The sequence below is a fragment of the Sturnus vulgaris genome, chromosome 1 (assembly GCF_052056855.1).
Source record: "Sturnus vulgaris isolate bStuVul1 chromosome 1, bStuVul1.hap1, whole genome shotgun sequence".
In the NCBI taxonomy this organism is placed as follows: Eukaryota; Metazoa; Chordata; class Aves; order Passeriformes; family Sturnidae; genus Sturnus; species Sturnus vulgaris.
This window is the reverse complement of record NC_142243.1, coordinates 112448581-112465690: the sequence shown is the minus strand read 5'-3', so window position 1 is coordinate 112465690 and position 17110 is coordinate 112448581.

Here is a 17110-nt window from a genome sequence, read left to right as displayed (position 1 = left end):
AGCTGGTGTGACCCCAGCTTGTGAAACCACATGCTGCTTATTGTCTGGGAGGATGATGCATGTCACTACTAAGCACTCAATTTCTGGTTCACAAAGGAAGGATCTTAGAGCGCATTCACATACTAGAAAATTGCATGTTAAAAGCTTGGCTGGCAGCACTGCCCTTTTTGATCATTAATTAATTGCAGTGGCTTTCTTTAATGAAGGCTTCCCACCTGCTTTTTATTTGTTTCTTTTTTTTTTTTTTTTCTGCAGAGCAAGAAAATCAGCTTTTTTCTTTCACTTTCAAGAAGCAAAACCGAATCTGCAAATCTGCAAGTTAATGTTAAACTAGTCCTCTGTATTTGTACTTGTATAGGGAATGAGAAGGGAACAACTTTTATCTGTCAGACAGTTTAAGCAATTCATGCAGTTTAATGTCTGATTATGCCACGTTGAAAATCTTAGATTGTTTGTAAGTAGTGACATACAGATGGACTGCTACCTTTGTATGGAATCAGTGGGTCTGTGTAGAAGGATCATTTCTTACCATGTAGATAAAAAACAGATACTCTGTATTAGTGTTTCTCAACGGGCAGCATTTTATTAAATGCGACAGATCCAACCCTGGAATTGCTATGACCAAAAAAAACCCCACAAAACAAACAACAACAAAAACCACAAAAAAGGCATTTAGGAAACATGCTTGCAATGATAGAAGTCCACAAGGAGCAGGTAAACTATTCCACCTCAACCCTTATAATTTCTTCCAGTTCGTGTAGGTATAACAGTGTTTTGCTGTACTCAAACCATCCTAGATAGTGGAAGAGATATTAGGATACATTTAAAATGCTGTTTAACTTGGAGGTCAATGTAGCTGATCTCATTTCCACTGATGATCAAATCCTGAAAATGTAGAGGTTCTGTCTATGTGAAAAATGCTGGTTTATGTTCACATATTTAAAAATTGCACATATGTAAAGGACAATAATTTCACTTTGATAGACAGATTTTATTCTGTAATTTTCTAACTTTATTTTTCAACCAATATGTTCATTTTCTATCCATATACTTTTGGTAAATTCTCACCATAGCAAGAAATATTTTAGACATATATACAATGACATGTGAAAAGCTTCAGTATTGGAAAATACCCTGCTCTGAACTGCAGGATACACTATTGGGAGAAAACAATAAATTTTCATTAAGTTCTTAGCTATTTGTAATAACATTTTAAAGATGAGAAGAATATATGCACACTACAAAATAGTTGTCTGCCATGATTTCAAAGTTTGTCTGTTCATGAAAAATAATCAAGGCATTCTACTCTTTGTTTCTTTGAGGACATCAGAAAAAAAAAAGTATATATATATATATAATGTATAACAACTTACAAGGGATTCTGTTATGTTGCCACAGAGGCACTCCCCAGACTCTCTGGCACCTTCATAAAATGTGGCAAAAACCTCTGAATGGCACCTTTAACATGAAAGGACCATACCCTGTGAACTGGAGTGCAGCGGACAGAAACACACACACAGACCTGTGTTCAGAGAAAATGTTATCTGGAAAATTCCTTGAGCCACAGGAAAATCAGTCCAGTCACTCATTGTGCCAAATTACTGGAACTATTTTTCTGCTGCTCCTTTTGAAGTCTTTGTTCCACTGTCCAGCCATCTAAGGATTAAGGGACCACAAAAATGAGTAATTTCTCTGCAACTGATTGATGACTTTTTGACATTTAGGTCTGTGATACACACTAGCATTCTTCTGTTTTTCGACAATACTAGTAAATGAAAATACAACATTTCTCTAAAATTTCAATGTAATATTTCTGATGTATATCCATTTTTTAAAAAATTATTACTTTGATTTTTTAGACATTAATGTTATTTTTTAGGGCTATATTAAACTATTGGAAACAATCCTGTAGTTAGGTAGGCTTTTAAAATGGATTCAAGATATCCTGCATCAAATTTTGATGCCACTAGACACACAGCAGTCTGACATTTCCCAAGAAAGGAGAAAAAAATAATCTTTCTTATTAAGTCAGTTTGCATTTGGAGATTATTTTTTAAAGGAGAAGTAGTTTATGTTTCCATGATGTGGAGAAAAAGAGAAGATAGAGTTGAGTGGAGAAATCTACATCTTTTAGAATCCTATATTGGCTTCTATATTACTGTAGATGAAAAGTCTGGAAGATCTGTAAATATTGGGAAGTACATTTTTTTTTCCTTTTTTTTATCTCCATGGGGTAGCTAAATCTTTAACATGTAGAAATTATGTGCATTTTCCAACAAGGAAAGAAGCATTAGACTGAGTACTCATAGCAAAAGAATTCAAAAGCCATGACACAGAGGAAGAACAATTGTTATGTTAATGGAATAGAAAGTTTATCACATATCTGTGTGTGGTGGAATTTTAGGACTGACAAACACCAAGTTATCTCTGTGAGACAAGTCTTTAAGCCAAATAAATTCCTTTCATGACTTGACTAATATTTCTGGAGTCATATCAACAATGAATGTGATCTTTTTTATGCAGGTGTCAAGAGACGTGTCCTTATCAAGCAACAGACAGAAACATATCATACTACCCTTACATTTGTAATTTGTTGTTCACTTTTTTCTGTATTTTAATTCTCTTGCAATCTTTGGATATAGCTTCTCTGTATCTGTGATCTATCTTTCCCAGGAACTACAGTAAATTTTCTCAAGTTGAATCATATGGACCAGTGGAAGTTCAGCTGAAATTCAGTAGAACATGACAGGGTAAATCCAATAAATATATTTTCCTAATATCTAGCAAAAGATCATAGGCTTTTACTACTGTAGCAGGGTGTCAGGACTTGTTTGGTTTATCTGGAGCTGAGCCCTTTCTATCTTTCTTTAGACAACAGCTGTGCAGTGGTAAGATATTATGGCCTGAGCTTTTTTAACTTTGGGCAGTTGTATGTTGTAATATCTTGTTAGTTACTGGACAGGAATAACAAGTATTTAGTCAGTGAGGAGCAAGCTATTTATGAACCTAGAACAAAACACAATGAGGGAATGCAAAGATGCTGGGGGATACCAGGGACCTCAAACTATAAGGCCAAAGCACAGTGGCCAATCTGATCAAGAAGTACAGCCTTGTAAGGCTGTACCACACATGGACCCTACCGTGAAGAAGAAGAAATCCCTGTCGAATTTGTCCCAAAAAACAACTTGGGATGTTGATAACTTGCTTTAGCTCAAACCCTACCCCTCCTTGAAGATGCTGACTTTGAGATCTAGAGAGACATTTCGAAGGTGAATTTACACTGTAGGAAAAGATTAGATGATAGATGTTTGTGCATAGAAATCTTGAGTGTATTATTAGCTATAAGACTTAATATCATTGTAAGTACACTAATAATAAATGGTAGGCAATTTGGTTAGACTGTTCAGACATTATTAGACTAACAATAATGTCTTGGATATGTTTCCTTTTCCCCATACAAGATTAATAGCAACTTCTAAACTCTGATATGCAATACCTATCACAAAAGAAGAACTCTGGATCATATCAGAGGATGCAGTTAAGACAGAGATAATACAGTGCACCACCGCTTGTTATTTTGTATAGCAGTGGTGACAGCAAAAGTGACAATTTATTTTCACTGTTTCCATCTAGTCCTCTTTCTCCTTTCTCAATTACTCCAGTACTTACCTCTTTAAGTTTAGTCACCCATTACCTAGTTTTAGTTAGTTTTATTAAAAATTTTGTCAGCTGTTGTCTGGATGATTCTAGAAAATGTCAGAAGATGGTGCTTGAAGATGATCATGTTCTGTGATTTCTGAGTTAAAATTGCACACTTTATTTTTTTGCCAGTGCAACTATATCAATTTTGGCTTGAGAAAAAGCACAAAAACTCAAAAATCTATAGAGACGGCCAAACAGGTTTATATTTATACTCCCCTTGAGACAAAGGAGGATTGAAAGAATCAGAGATATATGAACTCTGGTTGTACCTCCACAAGGGATCCATATCAAATTTGGAACTCTTTAAGTTGCACTCCCAATGGCCTTAACCAAGACAGCAAGGAAAGCAAAGATATCAAAGTGGCATGAGGGCAAAGACAGTTTTTTTACAAAAAAATGATTTTATTTTAAGAAACAATGCTGACAGCAAAGACGTCTGCCAGAGTTTGCTGGTAGTGATGGTTATTGCTGCTGCCTGTTATAGCTACAAGTTGGCTTCTTCTCTGCCAGATCTCATGCAGTGAAAATAGCATCACTTATTTTTATGCAGTATGCAGTGCAAATACAAGAAGGACATAAATACATACACCTTAAAACTCTTTTTGTTCACAGTACTCACAAAAGAGCCAGGAGAGTCAAGGGGCTTTTTTGAAGAGCACTTTATACTGAATCTTGAGAAATCTTGGAAAGAAAGTGTCTGCTCCCTTAAAATGGGTCTTATCAAGTTCTATACATGAAATCATTTTGTCAATCAGAATTCTCCTGTTTTCAGTATCCATGATTTAATTGTGGATGAGACACTGTTCCCAATGATAGTTTATTTTGCAATAGCCATGTTACCCCATGTTATTATTGTATTATAGTGTCAAATAAGTCCATCATGTCAAAAAATCCATTTTCAAATTGCAGACAAATTGCTATCTTTTGGATAGCATCACAAGCTCTATGGGCTGCAGAGACTGCAATTGTGGAAACAGCAGAACACATGGCTGCATTACAGACTCCTCTGCTCTTTTTTTTGATTCTGTGAATGCTGCTGACATGGTGGCTGGAGTCAAGCAAGCTGGGAATGCCAGCATTGAAGTCCAACCAGTGCTTTGATTCCATGCCTGTTCCACATGGCGTATAAAACAAACATACAATATTAGCTCTTTCAAGCATTTCAAAGATTGTAAACAGCCAAGAAATTATTGCTAAACAGATTCCGAATATAAACCACCAAAGTAAATGGAAGAGCTGGGATGAGAATTACTTCAAGTTATTCCATTGAGAAAAATGATCTTAAAAAATGTTACGACCTCTTAAAAGAGAGAAGAAACATAGCTAGAGTAAAGTTTGGTATGCCAATCTGAACTCTTACAAGGTTAGAAATCATAAAAAAAATGCAGTGTAGCCCAGTGCTCTCTGATTCTTCATATTCTTGGTTAAAAATTAGGTGTTTTTGAAAGTTTCCAGACTGGAAAAACTTTCTTTTCAAAAAGTAGTTCACACCATTTTGTAGTTGACCTTCCTTTTCTAAATACTTTCAGGGTCATTAACAATGCTTGCTTTATACACCTACACTACTACCTTGGTTGTAGTACAGAAGTACTCTAGCCAAGTTTCCTCTAAAAACTTTGGATACAATACATAAGCTGTAATTGCAGCAAAGATGTGATTTCATGATATTTTAACATAAATATTTTGAATTTTGAGTCAGATTCTTTCAGTCTTGGAGGCAGTATCAGTGCCAAGAGAAGTCACTGGATAGAGCAGTAGCTCTTTCTCTTGTGTGGGCACTAATAACTTCATTTTGTCTCTTCTAACATGAACTCTATGTTGCTGAAACTTACAGAAAATCTAAAACTTTACTAATTTGTTGTGAAATTTAGTTAAAATTATGAATTCAGTTTTAAAATTAGGAAATACAACTAACAGAATGGCAAAAAAAAAAAAACCTGAGAAGATAAAGAGCACATCTCAGACTTAGAGCTCCACAGAATCTGAGGAAGACAGCTAGTTAAAACCAGGAAAGGGAGGAATATGCTGTGATAACAGATCCTTCAACTAAAAGCCCTTGATCTGTTGAGCTGAACACATTAATTAATAAGATGTCAGACAAAGAGCATTAGCAGAAACAGGACATGTAGTTTAATCTACCCCCATGTGTTCTGTGATTTTCAAAAATGTGTCTTTCTGGTGTATGTGCTATGAAATATGCTTGTATTTGCATTGTAGAAGAAGAGAACAAGGGTTTGCTAAAAATCTGGACTTCCGAATGGCAAGCACTCATGTAAAAAGGGGTCTCAAATGTACTGTATTTGAAATACTTAATTATTTAGACTTATAAACTTTAATATCCACAAAGGGTTTTGAAGATGAATGCTGCTTGGCAAGTGAAACTTTCTATATATGTTACAGAGCTGAGACAAAAATAGGAATTCACTTTCATAGAAGACTTCAGCATTCTAGAAATAAAGCTTCGCACTAAATCAGAACAAAACTTTTCCAAGATTCTGGAAATGAATGTCCATTCAGATTCCTTACCTTAGGAAAACTAAACCAAACCAAAAAACACACACCTCATACACACACGTGTACCCCCTCCAACCCCTCACACCTGCCCCAGTTTTGATTGCAATTTCATAATTTGGCAGAATGGGGAAGAGGAAGGGGGGAAGTTTCAGAAAATTTTCCATAAGAAACCTGTAAACGATGTCATTCTTAATATGTCATAAAAGGACACTTAGCTATGTTTTTTTGGCAAGTTTGGCATACTATTCTAGAATTTTTCACCCTTGATGAAAGGTTCTATCAACACCTTCACAAGCAATTCTAACATGGACCTTTCATAAGAAACTACAAGAAAATTTAGCCTTACAAATTAAGAGAGATAACCAAACTTAACCATTTCATTTCAGAACTTTCTCTGTAGGTTTAGGACATTTTCCAGATAAGTTCATATCCTACAGTTTTGCCAGTCCCTGTCAGTGGGGTCAGCTGAAGGGACTAATACGTGATAGCACAGACCTCAGATTATGCTTATGTTCACCTCAGTAGGTGAATGCTGAAGTAAATGATACATTTCTGGTAGACAAAATTGACCTAAAAGAAATAGAACTAAGCTCACCGTGTCTCTTAAAAACGACAGCAAGATTAGAGTTAAAAAGGAAGGAAGACTGAAGGTCTTTGCTTGTTAAGGCAAATGAAGGTTTCTTGGAATGCAAGTAGGAAAAAAGGCATGATTTGAAAGACGACTTTTTTTTGTTGCTGTCTCAGAACAAAATGCTACTTTAAAATGGAAATAAAAGTCTATCTGCAAAGGAGCTTATCATGTATATCATTTTGCATGCTGCTGTGGTCCCTATAGGCTAGTAGCGAGATCCTTGGAGTGCCATCATATCACTTTGGAACCAGTAATGGAACCATCCCACTCTCTCTATGGATTTCTTGTGAAAGTATTTTGCTTTTGCAGTTTCATATTGTAATGGCTTCATAATGGAATCCCTTTAGAGTGATATTGAAATTATCTTGCCATCATTAGTGCACACTGTAAATGGTACCATAATAGGGTCTCCATTAAAGACTTGTGTTAAAATCTTATTGAAATTGTTACTATGTTATTGTCCCACCAAACTGACTGGGGATGTAGCTTGGAAAATGGCTGGTAATGTTCTCTAGTTACTTTTCAAATTGACCTTTAATATTTTTAATACAACATACTTTGTTTGTTTTTTTTACTGTTCCTATTACCACTGAAATTTTGTTGTTCTCTGGTGTGCTATAAACACTGTCGTTTTGCTAAAATATCGGTGGCTGTTTTTTTTAAAAAATATGTGTAGTTTTTAAGATTTCTAAGTGGAAGATGTTTCTTTTAAGAAGCATTGATAACAGTATTTAAGAAGCATAAAGGAGGTTTTAGGAGTACTGTCAGAAGAGCAAAGCTCTGTGTAATTCTTTCTTCTCATTCATGTGACTGAAAAATGTGACAGTTCAAATGCACTTCATCTGAAAAAGAAGAAAAAAATGAAAACACTTCAACAAAGACAATCTCCTGAATCCCAAAATACTGAGTTATTTGGGTTTATAATATGGTAGTTTCAACCCTACTGTTACGTTCAAGAGACAATCAAATCTCTCTGAACTTTGGAATATTTTAAACACCCTCTGAAAAGAATGTAGCAGCCCTGTTAGGTTTGATGGTGTGATCAGCTGCATAGTAAAGTGAGAAAGAAACATCATCATAGATTGACCTGGCCCTGACACACCTCTGCAGAGAGACATCTCCAGTTACACTAGCACCACATAAATACAGATTTATTAGAGGTTAAAATGGGGCATTTCTCACATGCCTGACACACAAAGTATGGATAGATATGCTAGCTGGTTTCAGGTCTGGGATCAAAGAGTGCCAGATGGGGATCGCTGTGTGTAGCCCATGTCCAAAACCTTTCAGAAGTGTTCAGTGCCCGCCTGGGAGGCCAGGGTCAGGGCATTCCCCCTCCTGTGTCACAGGGCTTCACGTGTTTGACAAAGCTGGTACAGCTCCGTAGGTACTGGAAAACAGGCATGCTGGGTTTCAGCATTGAAGAAGCCTAATAACAATACCCCACTGGTGTATTTTTTCAAGACATGCATTCACAGTTCATATTAATCAGAAATGAGGAATATCCCAGAGGATCCAGCATTAGACCTGCTTGTGAGGATTAGTTGTGGCAAATTACTCAAGGGATAAATAATGCATTCAAATTACTTTGGGTCTGAGTGGTAGTTGGGAGATCTTAGTTCTATGTATTGATGTCTAAAAATACATAGAATAACCTTCTGACTACTAGAGGTAAAAAGAGAAAGACGCTGGTAAAAATCAGAGATGTTAGCAAGAAAGGCAATAAGCACTACATTATTCAAGATTAAGGAATGCTTTGTTGTGGGTGGAAATTAATTAATGCTAAATTACAACAGAATTCCAAAGGGATTATATATTGCAACCCCACAAATACTGAGAATTCATCATAATTAATGGTATATTTCCAGAGGAATGTTGCCCATTACATAGCTTTGTAATATTTCTTTCATTACTTTAGGGGCTTTATTTACGAAACATGCACAGGCATTGCACACAAAAAGGAGTGTATATATATATATATTTATGCATACATGCATAACTATATACATTATGTGTATGAAGGAGGGTTCTTAGTTTTATTTATATTTAATTTTCACATTTTTCTAAATGACAACTGTATCTCTAAAAAGAATGCATCTCATCATACAGATTTTTCCTGGTCCTATCACGCGGTCCTAAAGGGATTCTAGCAAAAGCAAGTGTTACTAACACTTTTAGTTCTGTGTTAAGAAAGGGCCTGCTGGCAGTGTGAAATGACTGATCTTGAATATGACAGGGTGAGAGAGCTTCTGAAACTTTTTGTCAAACAGCCAATCCTGGATATTTGGGAATATAGAGAAGAAGATTCTTGCATCTTGGAAGTAAATACCTTGAATCCCCACCTCAACAACCTGGAGATTTGGAGGAAGAAAATAGGATTCATATTTGGATCTGTACAGCTTAAAGCTATTTGCAAAGCCCTTCTGTCTAAAACATGAGTCTTAGTTCTGCTTTTTTGAGTCTCTTAAGAGCTGTTCTTAAAAACAAAAAAAATGGAACTGAAAATCTATTTACCTTAATGATGGCAACTACATATGCAAACTGATATTTTCTTAGAGCTACTTTCTGAAATTTCTTTTTATGGACAGAATTTTTCATTAGTCTTTAAAAATATTTAGAAAAATCGAAATATTATTTCAAAACAATCCCTCTTTATCTCCCTTGCCCTCACTTTGTCAAAGTAATTCATGGCCTAAACTTCAAGGAACCCCCATCAAGCCAGTTCACATTTCCTGTCCTTTTTGAGGGAGTTTTTTGTGGGATTTTTGTTTGCTTGTGAGTTTGGTTGGTTAGTTTTTGCTGCTTCATGATAGCAAGTCTTGTCTGAAGTAAATAGAGTGATTTAAATAATGCTTATTACAATTATTTCAGCAGTGAAAAATGAGTTGCAAGAATTTATCAGATTTGTAACATTAAATGAATAATTTCACCTGAGCCATAAACTGAATTAAAACACAAATCATACTGTTTTGACATACTATTCAGGCAGAATATCAATTCTAGTTTCAGCTTCTGCAATAATTTTTCATTTCTCTTCTTCACAGAGCACTGGGTTCAATAGATACTTTTCAACAAAGAGACCCAATTGTCTGATACTTGGGCAAAATACAAGAAGTCAAAATGAGGAGGCAGAAGTTGAGGCTCTCTTGAGGTTCTTAGCTCATAAGGCTAATAATAAGGCAAAGGAGATTTAAAAGCTCGCTTGTTACTTTTGTAGCCTAATTAACATTTAGAAAAATTTTATTCCCAAAGGCAGATACAGCAGTGATTAATTATCATATTTTGATTAAGTCAATGATATGATGTATTTTCTCATTATATATGCTAATATCCAGTCAGGCTTTACAGCTAGCCCCAGGATAAGGTCAGAGACCAGTATAATACTTGTAACCTTTATTCAATCTTACACACTCAGATCACCATCCTCAAGGTTTTGTTTAAGGTGGCATGATTATTTTTTTCAAAAAATAGTTAATTTTTTTATTCTACTTTTGATTTTTAACTCATCTGAGTTTCCCTTGCATTGTACATAGGTTCTTAATTGAGCACTGAGAAGACTATTAGAAGATGATTTTTTGTTTGGTTTTAATGAAATGAGACATGGCTCTGTAATTTCTGCAATGTCTGTGATCATTTGAACACCCTCTTTCTTAGCTATCAGAGTTGAAAAGTGCACTGCTGCAAAAGATCCCTGCCCTTTTGAATCTTCTTACTTTAGAGCCCCAGGCTGGTCACAGCTGCTACTATCTCATCAACCATGAGATTATTTTCAATATTTTAGCTGGTAGGACCAGCAGTGGATTTTCTCAGAAAGACTTTATTTCAGCTGAACACAGTGGCAATTGCTATCTCTAGCCATGGTTGCTTTAGCCCTAAGGAAGTCTTTTTTTGCATGTTAAATATGCAATATTTAGTGCAAGGTCTTGATTTTTTTCCCCTGTTTACTGCAGTGCAATATATTGCTCTCTACAAAGCAACTTAAATAAAGTAGAGCTATGAATGGTGTCTAGTCAAATTCAGAAATTTTCATCATGCAAATGAGAACACCTAATTAAGAGCCAATGGTCAAAATTTCCATAATGATGGAGCCAGATGAAATGTGTTTCAGGTTCCCACAGGAATCTAGATAGTTTTTCTTGCATTAATGTTGATTATATAAAAGCACCTTGTATGAAGATATTTCTTTATAACACTAGGTCTAAGAAGACTTTTTTTGGGTGTTTTTTTGATTTTACTAAGTAAAATTATTAAAAGTTAGTTGACTTGTCTCTGAGTTCTACAGCAATTCTGAAGTTAATGAAATGTCAACATCATAATACAATACAATGACTAAATGGATTAATCAAAGCTGTTTATGCATTATGTAACATTTTAAAATTGTGTAATTTGGGAACTGGAACGGCATATTTTTATGCCTTTTTAAATTATATATTATTCCTCAGAGTGAACTATTTTGGATCTTGCATCCAACAAAGGTTATCAAAACAAACTCTAAAAAAGACGGCTTAAAAATAACATGTTAAAATTGAAAGATTTGTGCCAGTGAGATAACATAATTATTTAGTGAACAGAACAAATGACTATGACCATATCCAATATGAAATCTTTTCCAGATCTACCACCCCTCATTAATTCTAATGAACTGAATCATTTGAAGCTGTGATGTAGACCATTAAGTGATTTTATGGAGCTCCTCCAGGTCAGTGTCACAGTGAGCATTTTTTATTATCTCACACTTAAAATGCATGTGCCTGAAATCATACACATAAAAATAATTTTGAGTACCTATTAGAGCTCTGTATTGCCATGGTTCATTCATAGAAACATAAATTTTATAGAACACCACCCACCCACTCATTCAACCGCCCCCAAAAATCATAGAATCATAGAACACTTTTGATTTCAAAGGACCTTTAAAGATCATCTAATTCCAACTCCCTGTCATGAGCAGGGACACTTCCCAACTAGACCAGGTTGCTCAAAGCCCCATTCAGCCTGGCCTTGAACTCTTTCAGTGATGGGGCATCCACAGATTCTCTGGGAAGCCTGTTCTAGTGTCTCACCACCCTCACAGTAAAGAATTTCTTCCTTATATCTGCTCTAAACGTACCCTCTTTTAGTTGAAATCCATTGTCCTTTGTCCTGTCATTACAGACATTGGCAAAAAACCTCTCTGCATGTTTCTTGCAATATTCTGTTATATATTGAAACACTTCAATATGTTCTCCCCAGAGATTTCTGTTCTCCAGGCCAAACAATCTCATCTTTCTCAGCCTTTCTTCAAAGCAGAAGTGCTCCAGGCTCTCAATATTTTTATGGGTTTCCTCTGGACCTGTTCCAATGTTTCCAGGTCTTCCAGAGCAGGACATGGTACTGAGGGTGATGTCTCACAATAGAGGAGTAGAGTGATCATGATCACTCTCCTTGACTTGCTGGTCACACTTCTTTTTGTGTAGCCCAGGATATGGCTCTCTTTCTGGGCTGCCAGTGCACATTGTCAGGTCGTGAAAATATTTTGGCCCACCAGTATCTCCTAGTCTTTCTCCAGAGAGCTACTCTCAATCCATTCATCCTGCAACCTGTATTGATACTGGTGAGTGTCCTGACTCAGGTGCAGGATCTTGCAAGAGTTGAACTTCATGAAGTTTGCAGGACAAGTATTACAGGTTTTCTTTCTCAGCATATCTTCTGTGGGTGTTTGCATGAAGGATCACTGAACTCCATTTATGTGGCATTCTCAGTCTTTTTAGTTAAATTTTGGAAATGCTAGAAATAAATTAATGCGTTTTACAAAGATATCTCCATCACAGCATAGAATACAGATCTTGTTACCAAAGCCTACAAAACTTCTGTTCATTTTCCCTGTGACCAGAGTCCAAGTTAGCCACAAATATAGTGTCACATGATGCAATAAAGTTTTATCTTCAAATAATTTATCCTCTATTCTAAATCTTAATAAAGAAAATGATTGTTTATAAATAGAAATCTCATTATTTAAAATCATAGTACTTTTGTAATTAGAGAAGAAAATGGCACTTTCCCTCTTGAAAATGTATATTAATTTATCACTATATATTATCAGTACTGCTATTGATGTTTGTCAATATCAAGCCACAAGCCATGACTTCTCTAAGCCAGGAAACACAAAAGAAATCAGAAAAACAAAACAAATTGTAGGTATTTGGTGGAGCTGATGCACCTATGTAGATAAAGCAGTCCATGCTGATCCCCATTTACTCCCAGACAGGTTTCTTCATGTACTTAAGATGGCTGTGCTTTGCAGGCACGTTTGAAACATGAGCAAGAGAGAATGTGGTGCAGAGAACGTGAGATGCTCAAAAGACCAGGCTAAGCAGCAATCACTCCTGCCAATACCACAATGTATGCCGAGTTTTTTTGAGTCATGTCTGCAAAAGTGTCCTATAGGAGGATTGAATGAGAGCAATGAAGTAGCTTTCATGATGTTCATAAATGGTGAGCACGACGTGTTCTGGGAAAATATTACAGATACATATTTGACAACCCTGCTGGACTGAAGCTGGAAGAATGGGCGTTCTTGCCCCTTGGTCTCCCAGCATGTGTATGTGCAAATAAGGAGGTATTAAGCCATAAAAGGCTTTGAAAATTAAAGTAAAAAATTATTTTCACACTGAAAATATTTCCATCTCTTCCCTGACACTAACAGTTTCTAGAGAGGAAAAAATAATCTGGCCATTCAGAACATTAGGCATGGAAAATTTAGACATCAAAAAGGAACAAATGTGCTTACAGTGAAACCTTAGAGGAATTATTTAATGTTCCAGATTTCTCTTTCCCTTGTAATCATGTGGTTATATAAAAGGAAAAGAAATATGGATGATAAATATGGAAGGGGTTTTTATATCACATGAAGGCAGAAGAACATTAACTCTGGTAACAAATAGAACAAAACAAATCACACAGATATTTTAGTAGGGAAGATACACTTCTACTTACATGGATAACAAAAATGGTAAAATTTCTTTTTTTTCTCTCCAACATCTCTTTTGATTTAGAATGCATTTTTATAAGATATTTCAATAACTGCCTTGTAAAGTTTATGTCCAAATAGGTTGCCACTTGAACTGGATATTTTTAGCATAGAAAGGCAAGGGAAATAAATGCATCTCTATGTATTTATGCTGAAACTGCAGATCTCTAACAATATACATCTTAATTTTACCACTGTGCTTGCCAAGGCTTTCTCTGTCATTGGCTGCATCACTAATACAGTGTTTACTAAGAGCTCTATAGAGGAACAGTATTTCCATAGTAACAAATGAACAATACTAGAGATATTAATAATTTCTACATCATCTGTGTACAGTTTGCTGTAAAGCAACATTTTGTAGTTTGATAATTGCTAGACTAAAGTTATTTTACATAAGATTATTAGCATAAACACTTAAGAAGATGAAGAATGCCTGTTAAAAAGGAGAAAAAAATTAAGAAAAAGTGATATTATCCTGCAAATATTATCATAAGAAGCAGAAGGAGGAACTAACTTTAATATTAGTCACCATCCCTGATATTAGTCATCTCCTATGGATTAACCCTTGAAAGATCTCTCCAAACTAGCTACTAGCTAGATCATAGCTACTTTTCTTTGATCAAGACTCTGTCCTTATTTACAACAGAATTTGGAAAATGTATTTTAGTTTTATTCTGATCAGCACTGTTTATTATAAATAGGGTATCAGGTTAAAATACAGAAGAATAGAATATTGTTCAAATGTAGTTGCTAAGTAGTCAGAGCTTCATTGTCTGAACCATGCTTGATGATTTCATATGAGCATAGAAAAGAAGTGCGACATGTTTAACATTTAATATTTTTGTAATAAATATTCTGCCTGCTTTTTAAGTTCATTAAAACCCAGACTAGGATTGATTCAATGATGAGAATTTAATAACAAGAATGGTTTAAGTCAATAGAAACTTCCATAATTGTATTGAACCCTGCCAGTAACCAGAATAAATCTCATACAGCAGAATTAGAGCTGCTTTCCAGGTGCAAGATAACCCCACTAAACCTTTCTACTCAGCAAATTGCCTTTTTCTTTTATCATTATTAACTAATGTTATTGAACATAGCTTTTTAAAAGTAAAATAAATAAAATGGACTGTGCTATTTAAAATTAATTTGCATATTCTCTATTTACTACCTTCAGGCTGTTATTCTAGGTTCCTTGTGTTCTCCCTTCTCCTGCTCTCACTGTGGTTTGGATAAAAGGGCTGTATTTTTAGGTGTGTTCTCCTCTATTTCACAGAAGTGCTAACCTTGGAGTTTTCTTGGGCTTCCTTCATGTATGTCTTTAGTTTCCATTACAATAGCTGGACTCCATTTTAGGGGTTACTGTAGCAGATGTTGGAATCTTTTCAGTGTTCAAGCACTAAACAACCCCTTTCAGTTGCTTAAAAGAAGCATGCAATTTGCTGTGAGAATACGCTCTGGTACATACACTGAATCAAAACTGATGTATCAGAATACCATACATTCATTAACTTCTTTTCAGAAGGTTTATATCTCATCTTTGGTATGTGTTTTAGATGTCATTTCTTCAGTTGTTAATGGTGCAATGTTGCCAACACCAAACCAGAAGCAAATTGTTTTGCACTATTATCCCATTATTTGATATCAGCTTCTTCTTTAACTTATAAGCATTTAAAAAAAAATCCCTGAGGTTTAAGCTATTCTCAAAGTTATATTACGTAATGTTACCTGTACCTTCATACCAGATTTCATTACAATATATTATTAAGTTTTAGCCCTACATTAAATCAGTTCTTTTTTCCTTTGTTTTTTTTTTTTCCTTTCTTGTTCAACACACTTATCTTTTAAGGATTCAAGGTTTCAAGTAATACACAAGACAAAGACTTCATTAAGAAATTGACAGCATTTCACAGGAAATTATACATTAAGGTATTGATTTGCTTTTCTCACTGCTGTACACTAAATGCAAGGATAACTATCTGTGACAGTGAGTTTTCTTAACCTTTGTTACTAGCAACTAGAATTGTTCTGATATATTTGGACCCTAACCCTTTTTCCATGGAATCTGGGACTCCCCAGAGGAACCTCATCAATGGCTTTTTCTTCCATCTTTGTAAATTATCTTTAAAGGTACTTATCTGCACTAAAGCAATTTTAAACAAAGTCTTCTAGTATTTAATATCAAATCCTAATACCATTAAGAGAAAAAACTGTTACACTTCTGGGACGTAATACACATTTGTAAATGTTTAAATTTTCAAGAAAATAAAAACATAGTGCAAAAAATGTTTATCACAATTTAATAAAATATTTTACTTGCTCATACCAAGTAAAATATTGATAGTCATACTCTTTATTTATCCCTCCTTCACTTTCTTACTATACACTCACATCAATTTCTCACCAAATAAAGCCATGTGCTGTCATCCTAGTTAGAACTTCCCATCTCCTTGCGCAAAGACTGAAGTCCTAAACTCTCACTCAGACTTTTTATCCTTGTGCTAAATAAAAAAAGTTATCCTGAGGACTTCATCTTAAGACCTTATCCCAAAAGGCACTGATAACAAACATGTAATCTGGAGGACAGCTGATCCAGACACTTGCAGTGTATGTATATTCAGAACGACATGATCATGACTGCTGTGAACAAATTCTGCATTACTACAATGCTAACTCAATTTGCCAAAATCAGGAGGTTTCCATGAAAGGGGGTAGGATAGATTTAATAAAGCTCTTATTTTAAAGAATAGACTGTAAGACAGCTTTCAAATTCATGGACATATTCTGACACTGAGCATTCATATAAACTAGTTACAGCTCAGAAAGGTGCATCACTTCAAAATATTTCTAATTGTTTTATGATTTGGAACTGCAAAGCTTTCTAAACCATCCATAGCTATGCTTATTATATTTTTCCAGTGTATCTCATCAAAAATGTCTTTCTTTGCCATTTTAGAAAACCAATATTTCAATGAACAGGCATCAAACAGCTGTAGACATACCTGAAGTTTATATTTCATATTAATTTCCATGGTTTTCCAAAAAAAGGTTTATTTTACTTTACTGGTTGGTAGACTGATAGGCCTGCACTGTAGAGTGTAGAGGCTCAAAATCAGCAGAAACATTTTGAAGGACTTTGGAAAAGTAGACTCATTACCACTACAGTTAATTAACAGGAAAGGCTTACACAACCTTGATAAATCTTCTCATGGAGTTGAATCATCAAGCAATTATTTACTGTCTGTTAGCAGAAA